This window comes from Pyrus communis, chromosome 1 (assembly GCF_041283825.1).
Source record: "Pyrus communis isolate YQ-2024b chromosome 1, ASM4128382v1, whole genome shotgun sequence".
Classification (NCBI taxonomy): Eukaryota; Viridiplantae; Streptophyta; class Magnoliopsida; order Rosales; family Rosaceae; genus Pyrus; species Pyrus communis.
This window is the reverse complement of record NC_142565.1, coordinates 10,045,137-10,058,857: the sequence shown is the minus strand read 5'-3', so window position 1 is coordinate 10,058,857 and position 13,721 is coordinate 10,045,137. Positions and strand designations below refer to the sequence as shown.

At 35.8% G+C, this 13,721-nt stretch overlaps 1 long non-coding RNA gene across 1 annotated transcript; it reads left to right on the top strand.

The window, feature by feature from the left end:
• Positions 1-763: 763 nt before the first annotated feature.
• LOC148699116 (uncharacterized) lies at positions 764-5,122 on the top strand. Its single transcript, XR_015964080.1, has 3 exons — positions 764-1,263; positions 2,297-2,315; positions 4,474-5,122. It is a non-coding gene; the product is annotated as an uncharacterized LOC148699116 (long non-coding RNA).
• Positions 5,123-13,721: the final 8,599 nt, after the last annotated feature.

Sequence of the window (13,721 nt, the reverse complement as noted above, 5' to 3'; positions counted from 1 at the left end):
TAGGAAGTTATAGGAAAAAAAAAATAGAATTTTAAAGTAAAAAAAAATTGTAAAAAAAAAAAAAAAAAAAATTTAAATGTAACGGCTAGCTAACATCAGCTAGTAGCCGTTGCATTCAAAATCCAGCTCCCGGGGCTGGTTGGCTGGGTTGGGCAAGCCAGTTAGCCCTTTTCTCCTTTTTTGGCCCGATGGGGCCCACAAACCCTTTACCCTAGCCTTCGGTTAGAGACGATTTTCGTGTCATTTCAGGCTATTTTCGGCCCTTTGGCCAAATCGATTGGAGATGGCCTTACTAGGTTGGGCTTTAGGGTCAGACCTATGCAAGAGAATTGACCAAACGACATGTTTCAAAAACGTTGCCACCCTATACCTATAACAATATCTTCCTCCCAAAAACTCTTCGGAAAATCTCTACCTCCCTCCCTGTGGCTACTAGCTCAGGGTGCAACTTTGCTCACCTCTAAGATGAGGGCAATCAATGAGGGGCAAGCGGCCGGTTCGAAAACCGAATGAAAAAGCAAAACCCAAAAAACCAAACTGAAAAAAAAAAAAAAAAAAAAAATTTGAACCGAACCGAAACATGTTGATTTTGCTCATGAGAGGCTGCAATAGCGAGTCTTCCCGACTCCCGAAAATTATGGATAACCATGACTTGTAACTAGTTGTTCTTTTTTTAAAATTTTTTAAAAAAAATTGTTGATTCTGTTTTAAGTTTCAGAGGTTCAAAAACCAAACCGAATTATTGAAAACAACCGCTGTGCAACATACAGCATGTTCCAGTACGACGTCGTATGGTAACCCTAATGTAACCCGCCCTAATTTGAGAATTCCTTCAGAACTCCAAACCACTCGCCTCCTTCGCTCATCCAGAACTCCAGAGTCCAAACCACTTTCTCTCTCTTCAGTCTTCACTGCTGCAGCCTGCCACAATGCCACTCGCCGTCGCGGCCTTCGCCCTAAACCCTTTCTTATTCGCGACTTCCTCCAACTAACGTTCAGAAACCGCTTGCCACTCGCCGCTCGCAGTTTTCGGATTTCAGTCCGCCTTCGCTCGATTCCTCGCTGGCTTCTCCGTAATTCTTCTGTTCTTCATCTTCGCCCTTTGCTTTGCTCCTCCGCCGCCCTCTGCAGTCTTCTCCCACCCACAACACACTCTCTGTTTATATCTCTCTGTCAGAAGGCTTCTACCAGTTTCCATTGGCTCTCAACGATTCTCAGAAGCAAAATTTCAGTTTCCCTCTCAAGCTCTTCGACATTACACAGGTATTCAGTTTACCCCCTTAACTTTCTGTTTGGATGCCGAGAAATTCACGGAAAAGATGCAAATTTGTCAAAATTGAGATGGATATGATGGTGAAATAGTAAAAGGTTTGAGCAGGAGTTTTGTGACGGGAGAAAACGCTGCGAAAAAAAAAATCCGAAGAGGGCCCCAAGTCCTTGCTAAAGATTTTGCACTGTGACTTTCGCAACCTCTTCGAAATTGAAATTGAAAACTGGGGTTTGATCTGTTATCAGCCTCAGTGGATGGGTCGTATGAAAAGGCGTGGGGTTACATTCTAATATTGAATGCCAGCCTAGACTGCTCCCAACATTTTAATAGTTGCCAGTACGCTAGTTGCTATCTGCCGTCACGAAGTTCCTGCATTGATCAAAGATCTTTCTGCTGATCCATCTATGCGAATGTGATATGATTGTGGCGGATTGCCGTTATTTGTTTCGGTCTAGATTTGAAGTTTTGATTCTTTGTTGTGGTTGAAAAATTGGGAAAAAGGTTTGGGATTTATGAGTTATGGAAAATGCTTTAGAACCCAATTTTTTTCTTTGAAATTTGGCGGTATGGGGTCGAGCCAGTGTATGTTTGATTTGATTGTATGAGCTTTAACTTGTTGGTTGTATGATTGAATCTGTAGGTTGTGTTTTCTTGTTTTCAGATTGCAGGTAACTCTAGTGTTTCCGATGGCAGTGTTGATATTGTGCATTTAAAACAAATCTTTTGTGTGTATTATCTTATTGTAAGTGAATGGTGCATGGTTTTTATGTGATGGGTTGCCAAGTTTGTGCGGTTTTGGTCGTTTGGATGCCAGCATTTCCTTTCTATGAGAGGTTTTATGATGTTTGGCATTAAATTGTGCCTCGAGTTGATGATTATCTTGTTTTCATCTTGGTCAATTAGGGTATCCCCTTGTTGATGTGTTTAGCTATTTATTTTTCATATGCGTAGCTGCGCGTTCTCTACTGGTAGCAAGAGTCCATTTAACCACGTTAATTTCCTTGTCTTCCATTTTGATTGTTGAAGAGTCTCTGCTGGAGTGTCTGTTTCTGTTGAGAATATCACGTTTTAAGAATGGGAAAAACAAGAACAAACTCCGGAAATCGAAAACAAATAACCAAGATAAATAACACCAAGAATTTACGTGGTTCGGCAGTATGTGCTTACGTCCATGGGACAGCAACAACAATCTTTCACTATATCAATAATGAGTACAACCAATAATCTTGCCAAATCTCTAGAACTAGGACTTGACGAAAAACCTAAAAGAACAAGAACAAGAAATACACTATCTCTTTTCTTTTCTCTCACACACACTTTACAATATTCTCTCACTCTAATCCCTAGAGTGGTATACAATTTATTGTTTTGCTCCCCGTCCCAAAACTAGTACAATAGCTCCTTTATATAGACATAATAAAGGTCTTCTTCAATAAGGATTACTAATCCTAATTGGAATCTAGTTATGAATCCTTCTTTAATTGAGAAACTAACTCCAATTGGGAAAACAACTCCAATTGGGAAAACAATTCCTCTAAGACTATAATTCCTTATAGACTTAGGACAACTTATCATGGGCTAGAAAAAACCCAACAATCTCCCCCTCCAGACCATGAGGAAGGTATACCGAAATAGGATTGCTCCTCTTGACCAAACTCCCATTGATCGAACTTTTCATGACCAGACTCCCCCTGATCGAACTACCCATAATCAAGCTCCCCTTGATCGAACTACTCATTAACCAAGATCCTCTTGATTAGACTTCTCTTAACCAGGCTCCCCCTGATCGCAATACCCATCGTCATTGGCAAAGGCAATTATAGACTTCTTTGCCAGAAAACCATCAATCATTTGCATTAAAGAAGCTCTTCATCGTAAGTCACAACACCTGCAGTATTGTTCCCATCCTTTTGTTCCTTTTTCCATTTACGACAATGCTTCTTCATGTGACCCTTTTTCCCACAATAGTGGCAGTTGCCATTGAATCTTGTCTCACCAGAATTTTTGCCTCTTTTCTCTATGACAAAGAGTTGTCCAGCTCCAGCGCCTGCACCTGAAGCTTTTCTCCTTGTTTCTTCATTAAACATGCTATCCTTAACAGCATCCATAGACAATACGCCATTAGAAGCCGAATTGCTTATAGTTACGATGAAAGTTTCCCAACTATCTGGCAAGGATCCTAGCAATAAAAGTGCTAGCAGCTCTTCTTCAATATTCAAACCTATAGTGGCTACCTGATTGATCATGTTCTGAAAGTTGTTCAAGTGCTCGGTTACACTAACGTCTTCCGCGTACTTCATGTTGACAAGCTCTTTGATAAGGAATGCTTTCTTGGCAGCGGTCTTCTTCTCGAAGAGGGATTCTAACTTCTTCCAAAGAGCTTGCGCATCAGTTTCTTTAGACACATGGTGATAGATGCTCTCATCCACCCATTGTCTAATCGTACCAATAGTTTTACGATTCATCTTGGTCCAATTGGCAGCAGACATATTTTCTGGCTTGCTATTAATACCTTCAATTGGCTCATGGAGATCTTTACAATAAAGCATGTCCTCCATTCTTGATTTCCACGTAACCCAGTTGGAACGAGTGAGTTTCATCATAATTGCACCCTCCATTCTAAACGGATATCAGCCAAACCAGGCTCTGATACCACTTGTTGAGAATATCACGTTTTAAGAATGGGAAAAACAAGAACAAACTCCGGAAATCGAAAACAAATAACCAAGATAAATAACACCAAGAATTTACGTGGTTCGGCAGTATGTGCTTACGTCCATGGGACAGCAACAACAATCTTTCACTATATCAATAATGAGTACAACCAATAATCTTGCCAAATCTCTAGAACTAGGACTTGACGAAAAACCTAAAAGAACAAGAACAAGAAATACACTATCTCTTTTCTTTTCTCTCACACACACTTTACAATATTCTCTCACTCTAATCCCTAGAGTGGTATACAATTTATTGTTTTGCTCCCCGTCCCAAAACTAGTACAATAGCTCCTTTATATAGACATAATAAAGGTCTTCTTCAATAAGGATTACTAATCCTAATTGGAATCTAGTTATGAATCCTTCTTTAATTGAGAAACTAACTCCAATTGGGAAAACAACTCCAATTGGGAAAACAATTCCTCTAAGACTATAATTCCTTATAGACTTAGGACAACTTATCATGGGCTAGAAAAAACCCAACAGTTTCTAGAGCTACCAAGATTCTATTTGTCTCCTCCTCCACAGTTAATCGCCTCTTTTTTCACCTTGAAGCCATTTGCTACATTCAGATTTGATTCCCGCATCCATTTTTCACAAACACGTCACATGAAGGTATAGGCATTACTGTTTGGTTCAACATGGCCTTCGCATCGTGTTCTAAAGGTTGATGTGATTACTTGTTCATTTGAGCGTTTGACCATATATTTCGAGTTAACTCTGTGCAAAGTATTGCGTGTTGTGCCTTGTTTAGGAGGCGGTCTAGCCGGGATCAACCCGTACATCGTCTGAATCAGTTTATGACTCAGGTATTCAAGTTCTGGACAAGAAGAGAACACAATAGTGTGAAATGAAATTTGAGCAATCTCAGCTCTGGCAGCATCCTTTGACATGCTCTGAATTGTGTAAAATAGTAAAGAAATGTCAGTTTTCCTGAGCTGCAAACGTTGTACCTAGAGTGATATGTAGTGCTTATTTAAGAAAAAAAGAGGCCAATGTTGTTTTGATATCTGAAATATTCAAGATAATGACATTGCATTTGCTTGTTCTTTTCTAAAGATGACAATGTATCAGCGGGCGCGACACACACGCTCTCTCTCATACGGAAAATAGATGGATGAGATTGAAAATAGAAGGTCTAACATTTTTAGAAATTAAATCTAATGGCTAAAACACGAGTAACTGAGTGCTACATTGCATTGAAGTTGGACTCCAAATGTAGTATATCTATCGTTTAGAGTTTCAAATGCGTAGGTTTTGAGCAAGTGATTTGAAAAAAAGAAGGGGTTACCTATGAGAATTATTATTGGTACTTTAAAATTTTTATTGGACACTTTTGGTAAGTGTATTTTTTTTTTCTTTTACATCTAGTAAGTTTAAAGTGCACAATTATATTTTTAAAGTGTCAATAACAGCTATCGTCCTTGGTCTAGTAGTATTTCTTTTTACCTAGAAATGAGAGGTCTTAGGTTCAAATCTAGTGGATGGCGAATTTTTAGGTCTTAGGCTCAAATCTAATGAATGACGAATTTAATAACAAATTAGGTTGCTTATTATATGGCTTAGCCGAATTTCTTCTTCTCTTTGTGTAAAAATATATCGATGTAATAAAAAAAAACAGTTACTGTTCTTATTTGGGCCGTGTTTATCATGCCGATTTTAACCTATGCATTCATTTGAATGAAATTGATTAAATTAATTTAATTAGTTTATTGTTTATTTTCACGTATATATTTTTAATAATTCAAAAATATTAAAAAATTTAGGGGGAAAAAAAAAAAAAAAACTTTTCCACCTTAAATAAATATGAGTGTTGAATTAATAGAGCTTCTAAAATGGAAAAGTGACGCCGGCCATAGACGAGGGATATACACTCACAAAAAGTTCACCGAAGAATGAGTAAATGGTTCCAATCAGGATCATGAATCATCACTCCCACTTTTTTTGCTTTCATGACTTTGTAGTTTGCTTGGAAATAACTCATGTGTTATAATATAAATAAACGATAAATAGAGAGTATAATTTAAGGTCAAAAGTTATAAACGGTTGCTTATAAAGGCTTCAATTTCGTCACGTTTATCATTGTGGTTTACTTCTAATACCAATTTGGTCTATCTATTGTTCAAGTTTCTTCAACTTGTCTAACTTGGTCCCTGCTTCACGTGTAGGGGTATTATAATCTTATCGTATTCAATTTCACTTAATAGTTGGAAGATGCAAGCTCAAGTTTTAGAACATGATATTTTGGATAAGATTAGGCACTTGCAACCAAGTTTTTTTTCAAGTTTGTTTGGAGTGAAATTAGCGTTTACTCCAATTGGTCAAGTGAGATTGTACACAAAATGATTATACATGGGCAAAAACTTGTATGCCAAGTTAAAATTAATGTTACAAGTAATGGCATGTTTGGTTACTTCTATAAAAACACTTACCTTCATAACCATTTTTTTTCAGGAAGCACTTGAATTCCTAAATTGTAAGTTTTTATACCAAACGTAGACAGAAAACATTTTTAGACCTTCCAACAGTAATCTCAAACAATTCCTATCGTGACAATTTAAATAAAGCACATGTTATAATATGAATAGGTTTCAAGATCGTGTTAATATAAAAAAAATTTCATTTGTTTGGCATTCGAAAAATCAAAATATTACATATGAATAAATCCGTGACACCACATTTTTTTTATCAATCTCGTTTTCGGATACTACCGTCCAATGGTGTGGCTTATTTTGGTGTGTGAAACACTAAGTAATAAAGAAATGGTTGACAAAATATTCTCGTAAAGAAGTTATAATTTAACTTAAGACGCGTTCTTTTTTCTAATTTTCCAAAAAAGTACAGAAAACAAATCAAATGACCGCCCCACTCAAATTGTTTAAGTGCCCACTAGTTGACCTAACCATATAATTTGGGTTTTAGTGTTGCAAACTGCATCATCTTTTCCACTGGGTTTCAATAATTTCCAAAATTAAATATATATATATATATATATATATATATATATATCGGCCCTTTAACAGAAGGAAATGGAAATTAGTTGTATGTCTCACATCATATCGAATTTCAACGATCTGAACCATCTATTTTATAAGCCTTAATTCATAGATCATCCTTGCAAAAATTTGTTTCAATCCGAAACTATTTGACTATTTAATTGTTACGGTGATTTAACGCTTTTTAGAACAAAGTATTCGTCAATTTTATTGAACTCAAGTTGATGTCTCAAATATTTCTGATTTGGCTAATATTTTGTAAGGATGATATGTGAGGTGCAACTTGAAAAAATAGACAGTTTGAATCGTTGAAGTTCGATGTGGTGTGCGCCCCACCACTAATCCCTAATTTTATTTTTTTAAATGAAAATTCATTTCCTTAGACCATCTTCAACCCTTGGGCTAAAACCTAAAATTTTTAGCTCAGAAACAATTTTTTTACTCCAACCCTTCTGACCTAAATTTGTTAGCCTGAGATTATTAAGGAATAAATTTAGACTAATTTTTTCTTTTATAGTAATTTAAAAAAAATTATGTACACTATCATAATTTTATTTTATGAACATTTTAACCTAAAAATATTTAAATTCCGATAAATATTGAAAAATTACTAAATTTGGGTGAATTTTGAGTTAAATAATTTTTTTAATTATTTTAGCCATTGGATTTAAATTTGGACCTTTAGATCTTTCTTTTTACTGTTAGATTTGATTATATTCGATCTTAGCGTTATGATAAGCATGTGTAATTTGAACCACATTATTATTAAACAATTATAAAATTAAGTCTATCCCTTTTTATTAGTTTAGATAATATTATTTGTTTAAATAAATAAAAAAGAAGAAAAAAAGAAAAGAGATAATCGATGTCGTGGGAGAAGAGCAAGCAACAAAAATGCTTGAGATGAAAATAGTTTTATATTCTTCATTATATTAATTTGTTATTAAATTATCATTTGAAAAATAATATCTTGAGAAGTAAGTTGTAGTAAAAATGCTAGGCTTATGCCATTTATGGTACAATAGCTACGTCATCGTCGACTAAACCGTCTGAGTAAGTGATTTTTAATTTATGTTCGTTGGAAGAAGTAAATTAAAAGAGAACAAAAACAAAAACAAACAAAAGAAGTTTACAGAAAAAAAAAAAAGAAGGAGCATGCGAAAATCACTATTACTCTTTCTGTTGAATAATTATAGTATAGACTTGCATATTTCACTTTGTCTACTTCGGATTGTTTTGAGCAAGCTAAGGTAAACATGATTTTATTCAAGCACCCTAGCTCGTTGAGAATTTTTGCTAATTAAATGGATTTGACTATACATCTTTTTACTGTATCTTGCTTAATGATTATTAATAAAAAAAATTCCCTCGTGCCATAGAGGTTCTCTAAAATCAATTATAAGTAGACTGAACAAATTTTCTTGTCAAGGAAAGAAATACTATACTAATCTTTGTTAAAAAAAAAGAGGTCCAAATCTTGTGGAAAATGATTAGTAGGTATAAGGAAAGTACACCGGGTGGTTCGTTTACAATTTTTTTGGTTACAAAAAGTAATGCTGGAAAATTATGAACCATGCAAACAATGAAGAGAATTAGGTCATCTTCAATTGAAATAGCTAAATATAGGCACATTTTTTTTCGTTGATTTGAGAATGTATTCATGTCAAGTTTAATCGAAGAAATTTACTAATGTTATTAAGCCTAATATCTTCTTTTTTTTTTCTTTTTTTTTTTTGTGTGGCTTTGAAGAATGTTTTGGATATATATAGACACACACACACACACAAAATATATTGAAGAGTAATAATTTAAATTTTAATATTTTTAATCTCACAAATTATGGGTTTTATTTAAATCTCTTTAATATAAACAACTACAAATTTTAATTTTTAATTCAAAAAATATAGTAACCTACATAGAAATACCAAGGTTCTATGATACCTTAAAATGCACATGACATGTGCTACTTAGTACTACGCTCTAGTGATATTCCTCTTTACTTGTAAATGAGAGGTCTTAGGTTCGATTCTCGCTAAAGGTGAATTTAAACCACATTATTGCTAGCCTATTATAAGACTTAACCCACTTCCACATTCCCAATGAGATTTCATTAGTATTTCCGGGCAGCTGAAATCAACTCAACTCAACTCCCCCCAATTAATTATTTATTAACCACCATCAATACAAACCCAAATCTTTTACCAACGCAATAAAATTGAACGGACTTAAACTCAATTGTAAATTTTTTTTAGTGTAGTTATCACATTATACGTAATGTTATCAATCTACTAATATTATGATATGTGCGTTTAATTATTATATTATAACAATTTAGTATTATGATATAGTGATATTCATTTTCACTGGTAAGTGGTAAGTCGGAGGTCTCAAGTTCGATTCTCGGCAAAGACAAATTTGAACCACATTATTGCTAGCCCATTATGAGGCTTAACTCACTTTCTCACCCCCTTAGTATAGATATATTGTTCATTAAAAAAAAAAATATTATAGCCTAACTCCATACAATATTGACCTCGTTGCTCAATAATTTTATATACCATGTCAATTAACAACACTATATGATGGTGCAACTGTAACACTTAAAGAAAATAAAATTTCGAATTTGAGGATTCAAACAATTCGAAGGTCTAGTCCAAGTTGGAGCATCTCCAATGAGAGCTTTATTCTTCTTGAGGCTACCACATTTGTTGCTTCAATGAAAATTTTCATCCCCAATGGGCTGAAAAATGGAGCTACATTCACCACATGGGCTAGTAACTTCAATCCTTGAGTAACAAAGAGTTAGACTACATCTAGTCTCAAAAAGTAGGGGGATTCACACCAAATTGAGGGTCCAATCTTTTATTTATTTATTTTTATTTTATATATTTTAGAAATGGGTGAGCCCCATTTTTAATTCCAAAACATGATTTTAAGAGTTTATTTTTCAACCGTTTAGGATTTTAAGGATTTATTTTCAACCGTTTGTTTGATTAAGAAAACATATACAAACAACGATTATTTTTTGTGTGATTGATTAGAAAAAAATGTTGTGCTTTGTGTTTAATTTTCTAGATTATAAGCCTATCCAATGGTTGTTATGAAATGAAAATCTTGTTTGATTTTGGAAAACGTGTCAATCAGAGAAACAAACCAACATATGAGATTGATATAAGATAAACACATCCATTAGTTGTTATGAAATGAAATCTTATCTTGTCTGATTTCATAGAAATAAACCAACGAATGAGATTGAGATAAGAGAGCCTACATGTGACAGCCCGTCCCGGACTTTTCGTACCGTAAGGGTGAAATGACGATTTTGCCCCTAGCATGGTTGTTTCGTTGTGTGGTTGTTTTTGGGTGTTGCTTGGCTGGTTTTGGACCACACACACTCTCCTACACCCCCTCACCCTTTTCCCTGTCCTGCATCCCTGTCCCGAGCCCTCTCTCTCTCCCATTCCTATTCTTTTTGTACGGACGACAACCAAAACCATCCAAACCTTCACAGATCTAGGAAACAAATTACATATTCGTGCTCGTGAGGTCCTTGGGAGTTCAACCATACCCATTTCAGGTAAGGATCCTTCGTTTTCACGTCGAACTCGAGATACCCCGATTTGGTCACTGTTCATGCACACGTTAATTCTTGTGTTTTTGGGAATTTCAAGCTTGTAGGAAGCTTGGTGAGGTCCTTAGGAGGCTCGGGGTGGTTCGTTTGAAGGTTTTGGACGTCGGGATCATGAGTTACAAGGTTGGCCGGAGTTGGTGGTGTTTTCCCGGCGAGATCCCGTGTGTTTTAGTGCTTGAAAGTGGTATGGATTTGTTCCTCTTGTTGTAAGCTTCATTTTGGTACCAATTTTGTGAAATTTGGTTGAAAAACGAGTGAGATACAAGGTTTTAAAGTTTTCCCTATTTTCCGACGCCGGAGCCTCGCCGGAGAAGATGACAGAATATTCCGTCAGTTTGGACGGAATATTCCTAACGGCGTTAACGGAATCCGTCAGAGTTAACGGAATATTCCTGACGGCGTTAACTGATGCCGTTAGTGTGCCAGGTACATGCCTGCGCGTGGCCGGCGCGTGTGGTCGTGCCTTGGCCGGAGCGTGCGGCGGTGGAAAATTTTTCTGAAAATATGGGGATGTTCCTGAGGTTGAGTAGGTCACGTTGATGTATTCATACACCCCATTTGAGCATTGTATGAGAAGTTATTTCGTGATGTTGGTTATGTGTTTTAAAATTAACGTTTTTATAGTTGTTTCGCATATAGGTGAGACCTATCCCGAAGACGAGTACGGTCATTCGAGGCAAGGGGGTTACGACCCTTCTACATACCAGTGAGTAGGCTTTTGGTTTTCCGTATATACCTATATACTTATGTTTTCCCAGAAAATGGATTGAAACGTTTATTCGTTTATATGCCATGCTTATTGTTTGCCATTTATTTACACATTATTAGTTGCATATATACATATATATATATATATATATATATATATATATGTTGGTGCTGTGGACGCACAGGTAAGTGCCAGGTAAGTTATGGTTTATGCTTATATTCAGTAGTGGTTTGAGATGCATAGAGAGCTCATAACCTGCACCCTCGGTGTTAGTGCTCCCGCCCAGAGTTGGGCACAGTCCTTCACGTGATGTTCACCTCCCGCACCACACGCTCATCTTGGATCCAAGTTAGGTGCACAGTCCTGTCGTACATACCACTTTAGTTGGTTCCGACTCGTAGGTGACCTGCGATTATTCGCCCAGCTTTCACGTGATCGTAGCACTTGAGCGTACTTATATTACACCCAGTCCTGTCGTACAGACCACTTTAGGTGGTTCCGACTCGTGTGCAGGTATAGTTAGTGAGATGGAGATTTGAGCTCTAGATTCAGCCGTACATGTCACGTTAGGTGACTCCGGCTGATAGATTACATGGCATTGCTTTGACATTTCTGAGCATTTGCATTTATTCGAGGCATTTAGCATGGCATATTTCTGAGCATGACTTATATATATATGTATGTATATTCTACTTTTCTGGGAAGTATACAGGTTTTACGGCGAAGGGTTAGAACTTATTTATGAAATGGTTTTTGAAAAACTTTGTTTTTGCCCACTCACACTTTTTGTTTTGCGCCCCTCCAGGTTCTAGTTGGCTAGCAATCTTGGTGGCTCCTCGGAGGATTTTCCCGGCATATCTGACAGATTATCACTAGTGTAGGACCACCTTTGGGTGTGTTTTTGTATGTTGTTTCTTCCGGACTGCATTAGGTCTTCGTGCTCTGAACTTGTTTTTCACGCTTGCACATGTAGGTTCTTACATTGTGTATAGCTGGTTTTTATTTATTCGTACTTTTATTATTATTTTATTAGCTTCCACACTGTGCACATGGTTACGTCACTTCCACGTGACGGCCAGCATGCCCTGATCTCGATCGGGGTGTGTCACTGCAACAGTGCATAAATGATGAAATCTAACTTTGTCAGAATTTGAATTTTTTAGGTTAAAAAATTCATAAATTAAAATTTAAGATAGCGCTCCAAAAATCAAGTTAAGAAAAGTTAAGACAAAAATAAATTTATTGTGCAATCAAATTACAACAAAATAAAATATATTAGCTTCATATAAAGCCCGAAATATATAAAGCCCTTTATTGGCAGAAATTCTCTCAAAGATTTCTTGGAGCTCTAAATTGAGCTATATCCACCAGTTTTCTAATCCCATATAGAGTCCCTTATTGAGACGCTCTTACAAACCAAAACATGATTCTCAATAATTTTATATACCATATCAATCAACAACATTATATGACGGTGCAACTGTAATACCCAAAGAAAATAAAATTTAAAATATGAGGATCCAAACAATTCAAAGGTCTAGTCCAAGTTACAAACCAAAACATGATTCTCAAGGACTGGAGTGGTGGCTTACTCGAGACATTCATTCATATATGTCTGGTTGTATTGTATGTGAACTATTTTGGTACTTTTTCTTTAACCTAGAGACGTATACATGATTAATATTTTTTTTTAATTTTTTTTATATCATTTCATTACTTTTTTGGCTCCACCCCTAAAACATTCATTAAAAAAAAAAAAATTGGATCAGCTAGCAGATTCGTCACGACGATCCACTTTTTCAGGATCCAGAAGACTCATGAAGGCATTTCATCCTCTCCTGCCCTCCATCGTGTGATTCACCAGCACCAGGAATCAAACTCAAGATGTGCTATGTGGAATATGAGTCTGTAATTCGTCTCCAACTACTGAGCCACCCCGTGATGATTTTTCCCTCAAACATTCTTAGGGTTGGTCTTATAGTACCATTTTTCAAAGAACTTTTTCTTGTTGTTATAAATAGAATGGAATAAAAATGTATTTTCGCTTTTAATACTATTTTAATGTATTTTTTTTTTTTTCCATTTTCTTCCCACCATTGCTCATACATTTTTTTCTCCCATCATATTTACTCTTTATTATCAATAAAAAAGTGAAAGCTATGAATTCAAAATGAAACGGCTATCAGACGGCATTTCCACTTACAATTTTATAATACAAGCAATAACAAAAGAGAAGAAACCGAACGTGAGAAATATCGAGAGGGGAAATCAAACACAAGATATGAACTGTTAAGAAAAATACTGTTGCCCCACTGGAACTACAACTCCATGGGAGACAGATTGTTATTATTTACCTCCTCAAATCTGAACTTTTACTGATTTATTACGATCATTTTAC